Source organism: Eptesicus fuscus, chromosome 7, assembly GCF_027574615.1.
Source record: "Eptesicus fuscus isolate TK198812 chromosome 7, DD_ASM_mEF_20220401, whole genome shotgun sequence".
NCBI classification, from domain to species: Eukaryota; Metazoa; Chordata; class Mammalia; order Chiroptera; family Vespertilionidae; genus Eptesicus; species Eptesicus fuscus.
The window spans coordinates 57,946,028-57,964,356 of record NC_072479.1 but is presented as its reverse complement, the minus strand read 5'-3'; the positions used below and the strand labels follow the sequence as shown (position 1 = coordinate 57,964,356).

General features: G+C 41.8%; 1 non-coding gene across 1 annotated transcript; it reads left to right on the top strand.

Moving 5' to 3' along the window:
- Positions 1–6,081: 6,081 nt before the first annotated feature.
- On the top strand, positions 6,082–6,214 carry LOC114231318 (small nucleolar RNA SNORA38). Its single transcript, XR_003617271.1, has one exon. It is a non-coding gene; the product is annotated as a small nucleolar RNA SNORA38 (small nucleolar RNA).
- Positions 6,215–18,329: the final 12,115 nt, after the last annotated feature.

Below are 18,329 nucleotides of genomic sequence, written 5' to 3'. Positions count from 1 at the left end.
TTATCATCACTTGCTCAGGTAATTTACCATAATAGGCTCTGCTGGTACAATAAAGAGGAACTTCTCCTAGTTTTTGTTCTCAAACCTATGACGCCTTTATCCCACAGAACTTACTTGGGTGCATTTAGCTGTTTCTAAAAGCACAAACAGTTTTTTCTGCTAAGTTGGGAGACTATTTCAGAACAATTTAAAGGCTAAGTTAGTGCTGGTGCGTGGTCTCAGGTTACTGAAATCAGCTTGACCCAGTGTAAATGGTGGCTTGTTTCTTCGGGGCTTCTCCAGTTCTCTCTACTCTTGTCCAACCTCACTCCTAAACACGATGATACCTTTCACCTCTGCTGATCCCTGGAGAAGTAAAATCTTTTCTACCCAGGCCTCACGTACTGTCCACTCTTTGGCATCCTGACCGTAATGTTGTGGCATCTTTATAAGCCCTCCGAATTCTTTAATATGAAATATTTTAAGTATACAGAATACTATAGTATTTGTTTTAGGTCTTTTTTTATTAACGTAAGAAATAATTGTGGGTTCATTTGAAGCCCAAAGGCACCTTGTCCAGCCCCTCCCCAACTCTTTAAACAAACCATTTTTTTTTTGTCCAAAGCACAATGTGGAGTGCTCAGCCTCCCTGAGGAGGTCCGCCTTCCATGACCTATATTCATTATCCTGTGTTTCCTCAGGAGTTTTCAAAGCTCCCCTCCCCTCCTCATCCCTCACTGAGATCTTGGGCAAACTACTTCTCTGAGCTTACATTCCTCATCTGTAAAATGAGAATAATAGCAACACCTGCCTTCGCCGGGTTATTTTGAAAATCAAATGTGGTAATGTATGTGGAAGTAGTTTGTAAAAGCTCTGTTCTGTGCGGCATCCTTCATCCAACAGAGAACCTATAGCATTGTTTTCCGAGGCTGTGGGAGGGGATGCGGAGGGAAGGGAGACTGCCAAAGGAAGTGGGGGATCGGAATCCCCAGGGGCTTTTTCAAACAGTGACATATCTACCCTACGCTTGTATGTGTACGCACACGTGAATAAACACACGTATACACATATAACAACTAGGAATACTTTGAAGGTAGAGGCCAATGGAAATCTTCTCTAGCTACATTCCCTTCTATCACTTCCAAGGTTCTCTGTTGTCTTCTGACCTATCTCCCACACGGTTTCTCACTGGAATGGCCGTTTTAAAAAGTCAGTTTATTAGTCTCTATGTGCTCAAAGTTCAGATGTTCAGTAAGAATCTTCATCAGCTGTTTGGCTAAGGAGGATTGCTATTCCAATGTGCATTGCGAAGTTCTTGCCACTGATTCTTTATTACCCCAGAACATGTCTTTCTCTTCTTTGTGCTCTGTCTCTCCTACTGAGTGTGGTCTGAAGAGGGTTCTCCTGCTGTGTGGGAGTTAAGGATGCCTCAGCATTTCCTTTCTAGCACATTAAGCTGAAGACGGGTATAATTATTGTTTAGTCATTTCTGTACCAGTGTGTAGGTTGTCTGTGTATCGGTCCTTGTTGCTGGTCATTGTCTCAGCCTTTCACATTTGCTTAATCACTTTATTGTTTATTTAGTGACTGAAGGCCCAGTGCACGAAATTCATACAAGGGGCTCAGCTGCTGCGGCGGCTGCCTCGGCCCCCTCTGCCACGGCTTCGTCTGGAAGGTCGTCCGGGAGGACGTCTGGTCTAATTAGCATATTATGCTTTTATTATTGTAGACTAGAGGCCTGGTGCACGAAAATTTGTGCCCGGGGGGGGGCGGTGGGTCCCCCTCAGCCCAGCCTGCACCCTCTCCAATCCGGGACCCCTCTGGGGATGTCCGACTGCCAGTTCAGGATCGGGCCTAAACTGGCAGTTGGACATCACTCTCACAATCCAGGACCGCTGGCTCCTAACTGCTCACCTGCCTGCCTGCCCAGTCGCCCCTAACTGGCCCCCTAGCCAGCCTGATCACCCCTTACCACCTCTGCCTGCCGACCTGGTTGCCCCCAACTGACCCCCACCCCCCCTGGCCTGGTCGCCCCTAACTGCTCCCCCCAGCATGGTCGCCCCTTACTGCCCGCCCTGCCGGCCTGGTTGTCCCACCCAGCCTGCTGCTCGTCCATTTGGTTGCCCCTCACTAACCCCCCTGCCAGCCTGATCGCCCCACACAGCCTGGTGTTCAGTCATTTGGCCATCCCTCACTAACCCCCCTGCCAGCCTGATCGCCCCACACAGCCTGGTGTTCAGTCATTTGGCCATCCCTCACTAACCCCCCTGCCGGCCTGGTCGCCCCACACAGCCTGGTGTTCAGTCATTTGGCCATCCCTCACTAACCCCCCTGCCAGCCTGATCGCCCCACACAGCCTGGTGTTCAGTCGTTTGGTCGTTCCTCACTAACCCCCCTGCCGGCCTGGTCACCCCATACAGCCTGCTGCTCAGTCATTTGGTTGTCCCTCACTGACCCCCCTGCCGGCCTTGTCGCCCCACTCAACCTGTTCAGTCATCGTTGAGTTGTTTCGGATGTGACGGCCCCTGGCTCTTTATATATATAGATGATACTCTGGCCCAAACTAGAGAAGGGATACTTGGGTGAAGATATTCCTGTATAATTCTATTGAAGAACTATTTGGTTTTATTATTTAAAATGTATAGAAATTGAAAATACTTATACTCTGAACATAGTAATTGAATTCCTGGGTATGAGTGTATGTATGTATATATATAAATCCAAGAGAAACTCACATGAGCACAGGGAGACCTGGACAAGAGTGTTTAGGGTAGCCTGGTTGATACAATAGCACACAGTGGTTGGGAACAAAGGTCATCAGCAGGAAAGCTGATAGATTGCGGCATAGTCAGACAGTGAACTACTGCCATGAAGCCATTAAAATGAATGAATTAGAGGAAAATGTGTTCAAAAGGAATAATCTGGGGCAGAAAAATGCAAGTTTCAGGATATGATCAATATTTTGCATTTATGCTAAGTTTTAGGACATGCAAAACAATCCTTTATATCATATGTGGACACACTATTTATGTAGTACTCATACAAAAACATGGGAGAGTTTGAGAAAGCCTGATTCAGAATAGTGGTTGCCTTTGAGAAAGGTAGAGAGGAATTATATGGAAAAGAATATACAGGGGCTTCAGTTGTATCTGTAAAGTTCTGTTAGTATCTGTATGTTTTGTTTTGTTTTTACCTGAAATATTTCATAAAATAAATCAACTGTAATTAAAAGGTTTCAAAATACATGTCTTAGTCTGAGTTGCTATCACAAAAATACCACAGAGTGGGTGGCTTATAAACAATAGACATTTATATCTTAGTTCTGGAGGCGTGGAAGTCTAAGATCAAGGTGCTGGCAGACTCATTGTCTGGTAAGGTCCCGCTTCCTCGTTCATAGATGGCCCCTTTGCCATGTTATGTGTTTTTTAAATTTATCTTTATTGTTGAAAGTATTACAGGGGCAGAAGGGGCAGGGAGCTCTATGGGGTCCTTTTTATAAGGAACTCTCTCTCATAATTCAATATATGGATTTAGGGGAGGACACATATGCTCCGTCTGTAGCAATGTATGTAGAATGCGATCTTCAGTTTTGTAAAATTTTAGGCCAATGAAATTTAACAGTAGTTCTCTGGATATTAGGCTCATAGATGGTTTTTATTTTTTATATTTTCCAAGTTTTCTGCCATGAAACATGTATTATTTTTATAACCAGGAAAAATGGCAATAAATGTTATTTTGTTAAAGATGTCACAGGACATCAAAATAAGAAAGTAAAATAATTCTGACAGCCACTGAGAGTTTTTTTCCTCTAATCTGGACCTTAAACAAAGGATGCTATTTAAGGTATTATGTAAAATCATGTTAAGACTGATAATGATTTTCAAAGACTGACAAGATGGTTTATATTTTAACCACGTCTAGTTAAGAGAAATTCTCATGAGGCTGGAGACAGGCTGGATCAAACTGAAGAGAAATAAACATAATTTTAATTTTTTGTTATTATTTTCTGTCTGGTCTCTAGGACTTCACACATTTCACATGTTTATAGAATAAACTTCATTTTTTTTCGTAAGCTTAAGTGTTACTTCTATAGGAAACTCTCCTCTACTCCACCCCCACATCGCTACATCCATCTGCCCCTCATTCTGGGCTATATGGATCCCTATTAGCTTACCTTTAATGCTATTGTGTCACTGCATTGTAGTTGACTGACAATCCATCTATCTCTACTGGAGTTTAAGCTCCACAAGGATGAGGTGCAGGAATTTTGTTCATTGTTGAATCAATCCCCAGGATGCAGCACAATGTCTGGTACATAGAAAGCACTGGTAGATAATTCTTGAATGAACGAATGAATGCAAAGGTCACTCCTAAAGGGGATCGTCTGGAAACAGCCATTTGATGGGAAACTTTAAACTAGGTTTTCTACTCATAGGTATAAGAGAGGTAATTAGGTAGAGTAATAAGAGTTCCAAAATTCTCTCTCAAACTTTTAAGTAGAGGAATGAAAAGCCAGAGTTTTAAATGCTTGTTAGAAATAATGAATCAAGAAGTAGGGAAATGAAGAGAGTAAACCCAGCATTAATATAAATAATGATTTTTAAAAGTTTAAATTGGTTCCTCCTTCATCTTATATGGTTTTATGTGTTTTAAAATCTTACTTTAATTGGTATGATTTCTTAATATTAGATAAGTTGCTTTATCAGTATTCTTTTTTTTCCCACTGTTGAAGTAGGTATTTTTATTTCTTGGCTTTGAAAACAAAATAGAATAACATGATATAATTTTATAAGTTTCTCTCTTATTATAACATGTTATGTGTTTTTTAAATTTATCTTTATTGTTGAAAGTATTACAGATGTCCCCCTTTTTTCCCAGTGACCCCTTCTAGCCCTCCCCAGGCCTTCACCACACTATTGTCTGTGTCCATAGGTTGTGCATATATGCATATAAGTTATTTGGTTAATCTCTTCCCACCCACCCACCCACCTCTGCCTTCCCTCTGAGATTTACCCGTCTGTTTCATGTTTCTATGTCTCTGGATCTATTTTATTCATCAGTTTATTTTGTCCTTTAGATTCCACATATGAGTGAGATCATAAGATGCCTATCTTTCTTTCTCTAACTGGCTTATATTACTTAGCATGATACCCTCCATGCTGTCTCAGAGGGTAGTAAGAGATTCTTCTTTTTCACTGCTACATAGTATTCCATGGTGTAAATGTACCACAGCTTTTTTATCCGTTCATCTATACTGATGGGCACTTGGGCTGTTTCCAGATCTTAGCTATTGTAAATTGTGCTGCTATGAACATGGGGGTGCACACCTTCTTTCTGATTGGTGCTTCGGGTTTCTTAGGATATATCTCTAGAAGTGGGATCAGATGGCAGTTCCACATGTAATTTTTTTAGGAAACTCCATACTGTCTTCCACAGTGGCTGCACTAATCTACTTTCCCACCAGCAGTGCACGAGGGTTCCCTTTTCTCCACATCCTCGCCAGCACTTGTCATTTGTTGATTTGTTGATGGTAGCCATTCTGACAGGTGTGAGGTGATAACTCATTGTCGTCTTAATTTGCATCTCTCTGATGATCAGTGACTTTGAGCATTTTTTCCATATGTCTCTTGGCCATCTGTAATTCCTCTCTGTAAAAGTGCCTATCCAGGTCCTTTGCCCATTTTTTAATTGGATTGTTTGTCTTCCTTTTGTTAAGTTGTATGAGTTCCTTATATATTTTGGATATTAACCCCTTATCAGATGTATCATTGGCAAATATGTTCTCCCACACAGTAGGTTCCCTTTTCATTTTGTTGACGGGTGTTGTTGTTTTTTTGCTGTGCAGTTTTTGAGGTAAAAGGCCTGTATTCAGAAAACTACAGGACATTGTGAAAAGAGATAGAAGAAGATGTAAACAAGTGGAAGAGTAGATCATGTTCATGGGTTGGTAGAATTAACACCATTAAAATGTCCGTACAACCCAAAGCAATCTATAGATTTAGTGCAATCCATATTAAAATATCAATGGCATATTTCACAGATCTAGAACAAATACTCCAAAAATTTATAGGGAACCAAAAAAAACAAACAAACAAACAAAAAAACACCCAAATAGCCATAGTGATTTTAAAAAAGAAGAACAAACACGTAAGAATTGGAGGCAAAGAAATGTGGACTTGGAGAAGTCTGGAGCCAGCTTGCTCCCTGCAGGCTCAAGATCAACCATCCCACATAGAAGCCTTGGATGTAATGCCTCTGGGCCTTCCCATAGGATTTCAGAGATTGCTGAGGGCAAAGGAAGGGGTGGTTTCTCAGGGAAGTTTGGTAGTAAGGCATGAAGGATATCTTAGTGGTACATAGAGTAGGACACCGTCAGATCTCCCATGTGAAGCATTCTTCACCGAAGAAGAAGGAGAAGGGAGAAGGGAGAAGGGAGAAGGGAGAAGGGAGAAAAGAAAGAAAAAGGAGAAGAAAAGAAAGAAAGAAGAACAAGAACAACAAAGTTGTTGGAGGGATCACAATACCAGATATCAAGTTATAGTACAAAGCCACTGTAATCAAAACAGCCTGGTACTGGCACAAGAACAGGCATATAGATCAATGGAACAGAACAGAGACCCCAGAAATGGACCCAAGCCATTATCCTCGATTAATATTTGACAAAGGAGGTAAGACCATACAATAGAGAAAAGACAGTCTCTTCAATAAATGGTGTTGGGAAAATTGGAAAAGTACATGAAATTAAATGAAACAAGACCACCAATTTACACCATACACAAGTATAAACTCAAAGTGGATAAAAGACTTAAATAAATGTAAGTCGTGAAACCATAAAAAACCTAGAAGAAAACATAGGCAGCAAAATCTCGTAGCAATATGTTTGCTGATACATCTCCTAGGGCAAGGCCCAAAAAAGGAGAAAATAAACAAATGGGACTACATCAAAATATCAGTATTCATTTTTAAAAAAACATCTTATTTAACTAGAACATGCATATAGAAAAATGCAGAAATCATTACTGTACACTTTGCTAAATTTTCAGTGAACACACCTATGTAGCCTACCACCCAATATCTCCTACTCACTCACTTCCTTTCCCCAAGGGAACTATCCCAAGTAGTCATCTTATCTAATAAAGAGGGAATATGCTAATTGACCATCACACCCTCACAAAGATGGCGGCGCCCACAGCCAATGAGGGAATATGCTAATTGACTGCCACGCACTCAAAGATGGCGGTGCCCAGTCCCCTCAGCCCTACTGGGGCGGCAGGCAGGCGGCACAGCCGGGCCCACCCCCAGGCAGGTCTGGCCGCTCCGTGCACCTGCCTCTGGAGTCCCCCAGTCCCCTCAACCCCCTAGCTGCCCAGGGCTGGCCCGAGGTGCAGGCAAGCCTCGGATGGCGGCTGCCCAGCCGCCCAGGGCCACCCGAGGCTCAGGTAACCAGGGCTGGTCAAGGCTTGCGCTGCCTTCAGTGGCAGCAGCAGAGGTGTGATGGGGGCATCGTCTTCCCCTGATCACCCGGTCGCCTCCCGCCCCTGAGGGGTCCCAGACTATGAGAGGGGGCAGGCCGGGCTGAGGGACGCCCCCCTCCAGTGCATGAATTTTCATGCACCGGGCCTCTAGTTGTTTAATAACATAGTTTTTATAGAATGTTTCAACCTATTGCATTCCTATATCAAGAAGAAGTCAATCTATTAGGCCTGACTGTTGAAATTATTACCATCTTCTATCTGGTGGTCTGAATGAAGGCATGACAACTGTAGCCCAAGGAGGATACTCCATTTTATTGACAACAAATGTCATATCCCCAAATCCTCACTAACTTTTATCACAAAGATCTTAGACTATGGGTATGTGGAAAGGTGATTAACAGAAATTTAGTTATATAGTTGATTTGAGCCCTGATTCTCTTGGATATTGAAGATCTCAAACAAGTATTTAGAGTCAATTTGCTTCCCAGTATGTTTTTGTTGTGTACTGAAGACCATATCAATCTTTCACTAAAGCCACAAACAATTATCTAATGGTCTACTGTATTCCTCTTTGTGAACACGGCAAGGCATTTGGAGGATGCAATAATTAATAAGCATGATTTACCCTTGAGGCTCTTTTAATGAGGGAGGGAAAAGGAAGCAGAAACATAAAACTGTAATTTAAAGTAGTGTTTTAGGAATAATATAAAATACTAAGGGGAGGTCCAGATTGTTTTTGACTAGGGGGAATATGAATAGCTATCCCAAGTAAGGAGTGATAAGATAGCATTCTAGGCAAAAGGAATGGCACAACCAAAGGTGTTGGAATGGAAAAATACAGTAGGAATGAGGAATGGTTCTATGGAGCATAAAATACAAGCAGAGGATGTCTATTAATAGGCTGAAAAGGGCCCTGCGTGCTCATTTAAGGATTTGAAATTTTAATCAAAAAGCAGTAGAGAGTTTTTGAGCAGAAGGGATCCATGGCCATCAAACCAGATTTCATACCAGTTTGCAGTTTCATCCGCCAGTGTGGAATTGCTGCACTGCCCCTGAAGTTGCCTGGGTTCTGCCAGCTTTGAGGATTAGTCAAATTCATTTGTCATCAGTGAGGTGGTTAACAAGCGTTAAGGTACCATAACAATCATAAACACTTTTCTGCTTTAATTTTTCATATAGGATCTTTTGTCGGCCTCATTTTCTCTGAATAGATGAGAGGGAGAATCTGAACATCTCAAGGAAAAGTGTGAGATTAAGTTTTGTTAGTACATTACAAGTGAGATTATAACTGTATTTCTCATCGTGCTACCACTGTGCTTGTCCCATTATAACGTTCTTTTCCCGAATGAGAACAACACACTACAGAGAAGCACACTGGATGAAGCGTCACATCCTGAGTTCAAGTCCTAGCTCTGGTACTTACTGTGTGTGACCCTGAGCAAGTCACTTAACCTCTGTGAGCCTGTCATGGGGGTGGCAGTGGGACTCCAGTTGGAAAGTGGATGTGTAAGTATTATTAACAGTATTGGGATGCATGTTGCTGTGCTTTCCATTTAGAGGTGATGTCTCATACAGGCATTGCTGGTGGTGTTTATGGATGCTTCTGGAAAGACTCTGTCTACATTATGTCCACACGTGCTTAGAGGCAGTGAGTTATCATAGAAAAGCACTAGGGCAGAAAGCAGAAACAATAAATCCCAGCCTACACTCTGCCACTTAACCTTTTGCACTCGGATGTCGAGTGTGACTCGACACGGTTAGCATCGGTAGCAGCTCGAGAAAAAAGCAAGCGAGTGCAAAGGGTTAATGGTGTAACTCAGATGTAACTACCTGCTTTTGTAAGCTACCCTGCTTTTGTCTTAAGGCACGGTAAAAACAAAACAGAACAGCAACAAAACACACTCAAATTCAATTCCAAAAGACTTAACGAGCAATGTAGACCTTTCCTGGAGGATTCTTGAAGATACTAGCAGGATGTATTGGACTTTAAACCACTAGACCTCCTAAAAAGTATTATTAGGCACCTGTCTCCTTTTTCTGTCTCCTTCATCTTCTGCCCTCAGACTTCCCAGTCTGATTGACAGCTGTCTCGGGCCACGCTCTCCAGCATCAGCCATAGTCTCAGAGTTTTCCTTCTTGGCCTCCTTGTTATCACCACCATAATCAATATTATTATTATTTAGAGAGTTTTCCCTTACACATTTTTCTGGTCAGCTTAAGGAACATAGTTAGTCTCAACAGGAAAGGAATTCTCCCTCCTTCGAAAATGGACAAGGACCATTTAATATTTTGTCCCTGTGTCACTGGCTGTTTGATGCCAAGTAAGTCAGTTAACCTCTTTAACCCCAAATACCTTTGCTGTGAGGTTGGATCGAGCAATATTTGCTCCTCTAACCTCACAAGCGAGGATGAGATGAGGTAAAGGATAAGAGAATGCTCTGTAAATGTTAAAGCGCTACACAAATATGCGGTGGCATTCATTTGTAGCCTTGGCAGCTGTTTGCAGAGTTTGTCACTCTGTCAGTTCACTCTCTTAAGATTCTTAGCAAGTCTGAAGTCTTGTTCAGGTAAGATCTACCCTGGTTTTGCCTTTATTATGTTGGAGTATGTTCCCTTTATATCCACTTTGTTGAGAGTTTTTAATCATAAACTAGAGGCCCGGTGCATGAATATTCATGCACTGGAGGGGGGGCTCCCTCAGCCGGGCCTACCCCGTCTCACAGTCTGTGAGCCCTCAGGTGCGGGAGGCAACCCGGCGATCAGGAGAAGGCAATGCCCGCATCACACCTCTGCTGCTGCCACTGCCGGCAGTGCAAGCCTCGGCCGGCCCTGGTTACCTGAGCCTCGGGTGGCCCTGGGTGGCTGAGCAGCCGCCATCTGAGGCTTGCCTGCCCCTCGGGCCGGCCCTAGGTGGCTGGGCAGCTGACATGGGTTTGAGGGGACTGGTGCCGCCATCTTGTGGCTATGGGTGCTGCCATCTTTGTGACGGCATGATGGTCAATTGCATATTCCCTCTTTGTTAGATTGAATGGGTGTTGAATTTTGTCAAATGCTTTTTGTCATCTATTGAGATGATCATACGATTTTTCTTCTTTTAATGTGAGATCTGCCTTGATTTTTATCATGGCTGAACACAATGTATTGTTTGCTGCTGTGACTTCCTAGTAATTCATAGCCAGGCACTGTGTGTTATTGCATTTACACTTTGAGAGCTCTGACAGATACCCTGTCATCTGGCCCTCGTAGTAACTCTTTGAGGAAGATGATTTTATTGTCTCCCTGGTTGAAGCTGTACCTCAGAGCTGTCTACATGTGTTTCTCCTGTTTGCAGTCCCCTGCTTATGTGGTCTCAGTACCACAGCAGCTACTTGGGTGACCCGTCTTCTCTTCCCCCATACCATCTCATAGACGTGTGAGCAGTGCTTCTGAGTTTGGTCAGTAGGTTATCTTCTAGTTGCCGTGTGGTGGGACTAAGCGTCTAGCCATTAGTGATTGACTCAGGAAGTGAAGAGCAAACCTTGTGGTGCCTGTATCCAGACCTCTCGTCCACGCCCGAGCTCTGTCACTCGATGCTGCTTGAATGCCCTATGATTTGACCCAGTTTGGGGGTCTTTTTTGACCAATGAAACAACCTGTGTGTTGCCAGAATAGCAAAACCCCATGCAAGCTGTTAATTCTCCTGTTGTCATTAAAAGTCTTCTGGGGGTGACCTGAGAGGAGTGAGTTGGACGTCAGGCTCACTCCCTGCTCCAGTCACAGCAGAGCTGCTTTCGTCTTTATTGGACATGAACATTTCATCTTTGGAGTAGGCAAATGCTTGACCTCAGTCATTGTCAGAAGCATCATGGTACAGGGGGAAGCATGGGAGCTTTGGCAGGAGGCTGCTTCCCATGTTAACCTTGGGAGTTTATATTTTTGCTTGGAGTCGGTTTCCTCACTTGTAAAATGAAGCTGTCAATACTGCCTAATTAGGTTGTTGTGGGGATTAAAGGTAATTTTTATAAAATGTCTGACAATCTGTCTATATAAAAGCCTAAGCGACCATTACGACGGAACGACCGGAACAACTGGTCTCTATACTGCGCACTGACCACCAGGGGGCAGATGCTCAACGCAGGAGCTTCCCCCAGCCAGCAGGCCCCGATCACCGATGGGTCCTGCCGGCCAACCTCCTGGTCCCTCCCCCCAGCTGGCAGGCCCCCAGGCTGGGACGGGGAACTGGGGGTGGTTGGCAGCAGACGCAGCCCCTTTCCCAGGGGGGCCTCAGGCTGGCTCCCTCCTCAGGGTCAGCGGCCAACCTCTCTGGTCCCTCCCCCCGGCCAGCAGGCCCCGATTGCTTGAGCCCGGCGTCTGGCGCCCATCAGTCAGCTGAGCGGTGCCACTGTGGGAGTGCGCTGACCACCAGGGGTCAGCTCCTGCATTGAGCTTCTGCCCCCTGGTGGTCAGTGCACGTCATAGCGACCAGTCGATCAGTCGACCAGTTACTTAGGCTTTTATATATATAGATAGTCCCAGATCCATTGTTGTAAGAGTTGTCCATCGAATCTGGAGTTGAAAGAGACGTAGTCATTATTTTGTGTAATAGTTTTAGCACTATCCTGACATATAGAGTATAGAGACCAGTTGTTCCGGTCTTCAGGGGTGACATGAGAGGAGTGAGGTAGACTTCAGGCAGAGATGCTTTCCCTCTATTATAGATTGACATTTCATCTAAGATTTCATTTGAACTTTCACTCATTGAAAACAAAAACATTTTAAATTTTTAGTCCAGCTTTCTACCATCCAGGGCAGGAATATACTTTACAACATGACTGACAAACAGTGACTGATGAGAATGTGTTCTGGTAACAGTTTTCTAAGTTCTAAGCCTTCATGTGTTTTAAAGCCTTGGTAAATTCTCTTAGAGAAGCAAACTTTGCTTAGGCTGTCAGAGTTCAGGGCAGTTCATTAATATTTATGGACTCATAGAGCTGGAAAGGATCTTAGAAGAGATGCAGAGAAGGGGAAAGAGTGCTGATAACAAGAAGTAGTATAGTGAAATGGTTCAGAACACAGATCCTGAAGCCAAACAGCTCGAATCCCACTCTGTGATCTAGGGCAAGTTGCTTAACCTCTCTGTGCTTCAGTTTTCTCATCAATAATATGGGATAATAACAATAACTACCTCACAGGGTTATTAGCAGGATCAAAATAATTATAGAAAAGCTCTTAGGACTGTGCCTAGTATGTTGTAAATGCTTCATTTAACTACTATTATTGGTAGTATTATGACCATCATTATTTATTGAGATCCACTTCTGTATCATCTCATTTAAGAATCAAATGAAGAAATGGAGATGCTGTAAGATAATTTGTCCAAAGTCAACACAGCTGGCTCCATAAATCATTTCACTCACCTCCCTCCTTTTATAAATAAGACCAAGACTTGGGTAGGTGAATTAATTTATTAAGGGCCATCCTGCTGGTCAGTGACAATATCAGTTTCTTAGGCTTGGCCTAGGATTGTTTCTCTTTAGGGGGTGTAGTAGAGATCTTGATCTGATGTCTTCATTTTAAAAAAAATCTCTATGGCAAAGATGATGTCAGCTGTCCAAAACCATTATTTTGGTTGGAAATTGTCAAGCTTTATAGAAGCATATGGGCTAGGGTCTTACTGATCATGGAGAGCAGAAACCTTATAATCCTCATTATAGTCAAATGCCATATTTTTGAAGATGACAAAGATAAGGTCAAATATTGTGACTTAACTTACGATTTCTGTATGCTATGGAAAAACGTATATGCAGACCAAAGCAATAAGACCCTGGGATGTTACCGATGTTGACGTGGTCCGTACCTTCATCCTCAGTTGTGAAATATGTTCTAAGCCCACCAAGCATTGCCACCATCTCTTTCTCTTGTAAGAGTGAAATCATTTTTATTTCTCAGTTCAACTTGGCAAGCATGCCTCTGGCTGTATGTATTCTATAATGTAATAGAGATTACATATAACTTGCCCGCATTTGTCTTTTGTATATATGATATATTGATACCCCTTAACTACCTTTACACTTGGATTTTTGTATCAATTGAAAAATGAACATTTATAGTGTTTAGTGTCACCAATTGCCCAATAAAATTTTATTTCTACAATGATGTCAGTTTTGTTTTGTAGGACTTATGCAGTGATTTGTAGGAATTGTTTTGGATTTTTATTTATTTTATGAAGATTGAGTGGAATGGAAAAAAATGAAACTGATGATACAAGTGGTGTTAAGAGCTAATATTTACTGTGCACGTTCTACATGTTAAGACACTTTATTAACCCCTGTACTTTCTTTGTTATTTAAATAGGTCTCATAGTCATTATATAGTAGAGTGGCAGAGCTTAAAACCAAAAACCATCGGATTTCTGGTCTGAAGCAGTGAACTTAAGCTGATTAACTACTATATCCAATTGTGAAGGAACATGTTATATCCAAATATAACATGTGTTGATTTCTTTTTTCTCAGTTACAATTAGGAATTAGTTTTTTTTACTATGTACAGCTACTTCCTCCACTCCAACCATATTCCTGCATATGGAGGGATTTTTGCTGTTTCCACTATGCCCAGTAAATGCTTACGGGAGAAAGTATAAAATGGGAACTTCTCATCCAGGCTCTAGGGAGGTACCTAGAAGCCAGTCTTAGATACTTGAGATAAAATATAGCTTCCTAAATATTTTAGTCCTCCTTCCTAGGTATGAGCACCTACTAATTGAAATGTCTTTTTTTTTTTTTTAGAAGTTAAACATTATGCCAACAGTTTAGTGCTCCAGAAAACATGGAAACAATTAGTAGAAAATAAGACAAAATGTACTTTCTCTTTAGACCATTGTATGGGGATGGGAGGAGAGGGGACCAAATAGGTGATAAAGAGAGTCTCAATGTTACTGTGAATATTACAATTCCTACAGGAAATTGAGGGTGAAATCTGATGTGCATGTTGGAATTGAAGCAAAGAGAAGTAGAAAACTACAGGTCACAAAAATGAAATCTTTTCTAATTATAAAGCAAGAAAAATTGTAGTGTAACTAGCACAGTCCCCTACACCAAAAGGTTCAATTCCTGGTCAGGGCACATGCCTAGGTTTTGGGTTCGATTCTCTGGTTGGGGCATGAACAAGAAGCAACCGATCGATGTTTCTCCTCCCCTCTCTCTCTACCCCTGTCTGTCCCTGCCTCCTTCTCTCACATCCCCTCTATCTAAAATCAGTAAACACATATCCTTTGGTGAATATTAAAAAAAAAAAAAAGGTGTTTTATTTTTAGTCAGGAGACTAGTGAAGAGAATGACAATAGATGTGGAGCAACAACCAGAGTCTACAAAGAGTTTAATGTGTGGTTATAAAGGGAAAAGGCTCCTATGCCTTGTGGAAGAAATAAAAGAAATGTGGAACGCCAGTTAAATTTTGGGGGGAAAATTGGTGGTGGGGGATAGGTGACAAAATAGAGGAAAGTCTTGGTGTGTAGTGAGTTTGCAGTGCCAGGACGGTGGAAGTGTGATGACATCTTGGTTGGGCTATATGTTGATAAATAGAAGAGCAGGCTTGATAGTTGTAGAGACAAGGTGGAATCCTATCTTCATTTGGGGCTGCTGAGACACTTTCCGATCTATTTAAAATCATAATAATCATTGTTTTGACTTCATTTAAAAGCATTTTTAGGTCAAAATATTCAAGAATTCAAAATGAAGGTACTTCACAAATATCTTCTGATAGAGTTCTTTATCATGGACTTTTTTTAAAAATGATGGTTAATCTTTCATTTATATCCATAGTAGGCATCTTTCAAAACATTCTATAAACAGACCCTTCAAAGCATTTCTGCAGGAAGACATAATGTAAATCAACCAAGACTATGTATCTCAAATGGATTAGGAAGAGATCAGGTATATAAAATCAGACACCAATAGCTCAGCTTTGGGAAAATTTGGTGGGTGTGAAGCTTAGGAAGAACAAACTTGCAAAGAGCCTCATGAAGTAGAAAGCCCATGAGAAGAATGACGTTCGCCAGGGTGAGGCTGAGCCATAGGAACTTGTAGGTGCGAGAGCCAGATTTTGATGTTATTAAGAGGGACCTAGGACTGCAATTTTTGTTTCAAATGAATAAAATTAAGGTTTGATAAAAATTGTTTTTATTTCAATTTCCAGAACTGTTGTATGATTTTCCAAAATGAAATCTGTAAGTGACAAAGGAGCAAGTTGGCAGCCTAGCGTGCAGTTGTCGCTGGAGGAAGGCGGGGCCCAGGGAGCGGGGACGGTGTAAACTTACCATCTGGCGGCACTTCTCTCTCCTCCTGCGGGAAGGGCCGCCCACCCTCCGCCCGTGCAGAACTGCTCCTCTGGCTAATTCCAAATGAGCTGTGGAGCAGCATGCAGAGAGCTGACTGGCAGTCCTCCGAGTCTAGCTGTAGTTCTGTATCAAGCTTCTTCTCTGCTTTCAGTTGTTAGATCTTTTCCTTGAACTTCAGAACCACATACCTACTGCCCGTTTAGTGTCTCTTTTTGGATATAACAGCAACTCAGACTCAGTATGTTCAAAAGTGAAGTCATCATCTTACCTGGGCTGTACATCATATTTTATTTCCCGTCTCAATGAATTTTACTGCCTCCTTTCATTTGCCCATAACAGAAATCTGGGCCTCTTTCTGGATTTTTGTTCTACTTTACCGCCCACTTCAGTTAGTTGACAAGACTGTTTGGTACATTATCCCTAATGCTGCTGCCTGGTTCAAACCATCCTTATCTCTCAACTAAATTACTTCTTCACTCTGATCTTGCTTCTCCCCTGCCCCATTTCCCCACCCCCCGCCCCCCCCATTCTCTACACTGTAGCCAGAATGATCTTTCTGAAATATAACTTGAAGTCTTCTTACTGCCTTCAGGATAAAAATAAAAACTCCTTCCCATGGTAACGACTTTACCTTCTTGATGTGGCACCTGCTTACCTGTTTGTTCATTGTCTCAAGTCCACTTACACTGAACTGTTCGATCTCCCTTGTCTGTGGTGCCTTGTGTATGCTACTTCTTCTTACTGACATCCATTTTTCTGCCATCCCCACTCCACAAATTCTCCTTCAGGCTTTAGCTAAGATGTCACTTTCTCTCGGAAGCCTTCCCTGACCTTTCCAAACTAGATTAGGTGTCTTGCTTGTGTATGTCTATAGAAGCCTGTTTGACTTCATTGGATTTGTCATACTGTGCCTCACCTGTTTCCTTGTCTACCACCCCCAGCAGACTTTAAAGGTCCTGAGGGCAGGTAGTTATAATTATCATCAGTACAGTTTCTGGCCTATAGGAAGGGCACAGTAAATGTTCTAGGTATTTTTTTTCCCTCTCTTTTTAAGAAAACTGTGGTAAAATATATATAATATAAAATTTATCATTTTAACCATTTAAAATGTACAATGCGGTAGTATTAAGTACATTCACATTGTGCAGCCATCACCACTACCAGAATATTTTCATCATACCAAACTGAAAACAACATACCACTAAACAATGCTGCCTTCCCCTAGCCTGCAGTAACCACTATTCTGCTTTTTGTCTCTAGGCATTTGGTACCTCATATAAATGGAATTATACAATATTTGAGTTTTTGTATCTAGTTTACTCACTTAGTGCAATGTCTTCAAGGTTCATCCATGTTGTAGCATGTGTCAGAATTTCCTTCCTTTTCAAGGCCGAATAATATTCTGTTGTATGTATGGAGCACACCTTGTTTATCCATTCATCTATCCACGGACATTTGGGTTGTTTCCACATTTTGGCTGTTGTGAATAATGCTGCCATGACTGTGGGTGTGTACAAATATCTGGTTGAGTCCCTGCTTTCAGTTCTTTTGGGTATATACCTAAAAGGAATTGCTTCATCTTATGGTAATTCTGTGTTTAATTTTTTGAGGAAATATCATACTGTTTTTCATAGCAGCACAAGGGTATCAGTTTCTTCACATTCTTGCAAAGACTTGTTATTTTCTGTTTTTGTTTGTTTGTGTGTGTGTTTTGCTTTATAATAGCCATCCGAATGAGTGTGAGGTGGTATCTCATTGTGGTTTTGATTTGCATTTCCCTATTGATAAGTCACCTGAGCATTTTTTCTTTTGGTTATTGGCCATTTGTATATCTTCTTTGGAGAAATGTCTAGTCAAGTTCTTTATTCATTGCTTAGGTTGTTTGTTGTTGTTTTTTGTTGGGTTGTAGGAATTCTTTATATATTCTGAGTACTAAACTCTTATGAGTTGCAAATATTCCTCCCATTCTGTGGGTTGCTTTTTCACTCTCTTGATAGTGTCCTTTTATGCACAAAGGTTTTTAATTTTTATGAAGTCCAAATTTTTCTTTAATTTTTCTTTCGTTGCTGCACTTTTGGTGCCAAGAAATCGTTGCCAAATCCAATGTCTTGAAGCTTTTCCCCTATGATTTTTCTAAGAGTTGTACAGTTTTAGCTTTTACATTTAGATATTTTATCCACTTTGAGTTAATTTTTGTATGGTATAAGGTAAGAGTCCAACTTCGTTCTGCATTTAGATAACCAGTTGTCCCAGCACCATTTATTGAAAAGACTGCCCTTGCCCCATTGAATGCTTTTGGCACCCTTGTTGAAAATCACTTGACCATACATGTGAGGGTTTGTTTCTAGGCTCCCTAATCTATTCTGTCTGTATATCTGTCTTTACGTCAGTTCCACACTGCTTTGGTTACTGTATTTGTAGTAACTTTTGATATCAGAAATTGAGTTCTTCAATTTTGTTCTTTTTTTAAAACCTTTTGCACTCGGATGTCGAGTGTGACTCGACACGGTTAGCATCGGTAGCAACTCGTATGTCGGGCCACACTCGACACGTAGTTTCAC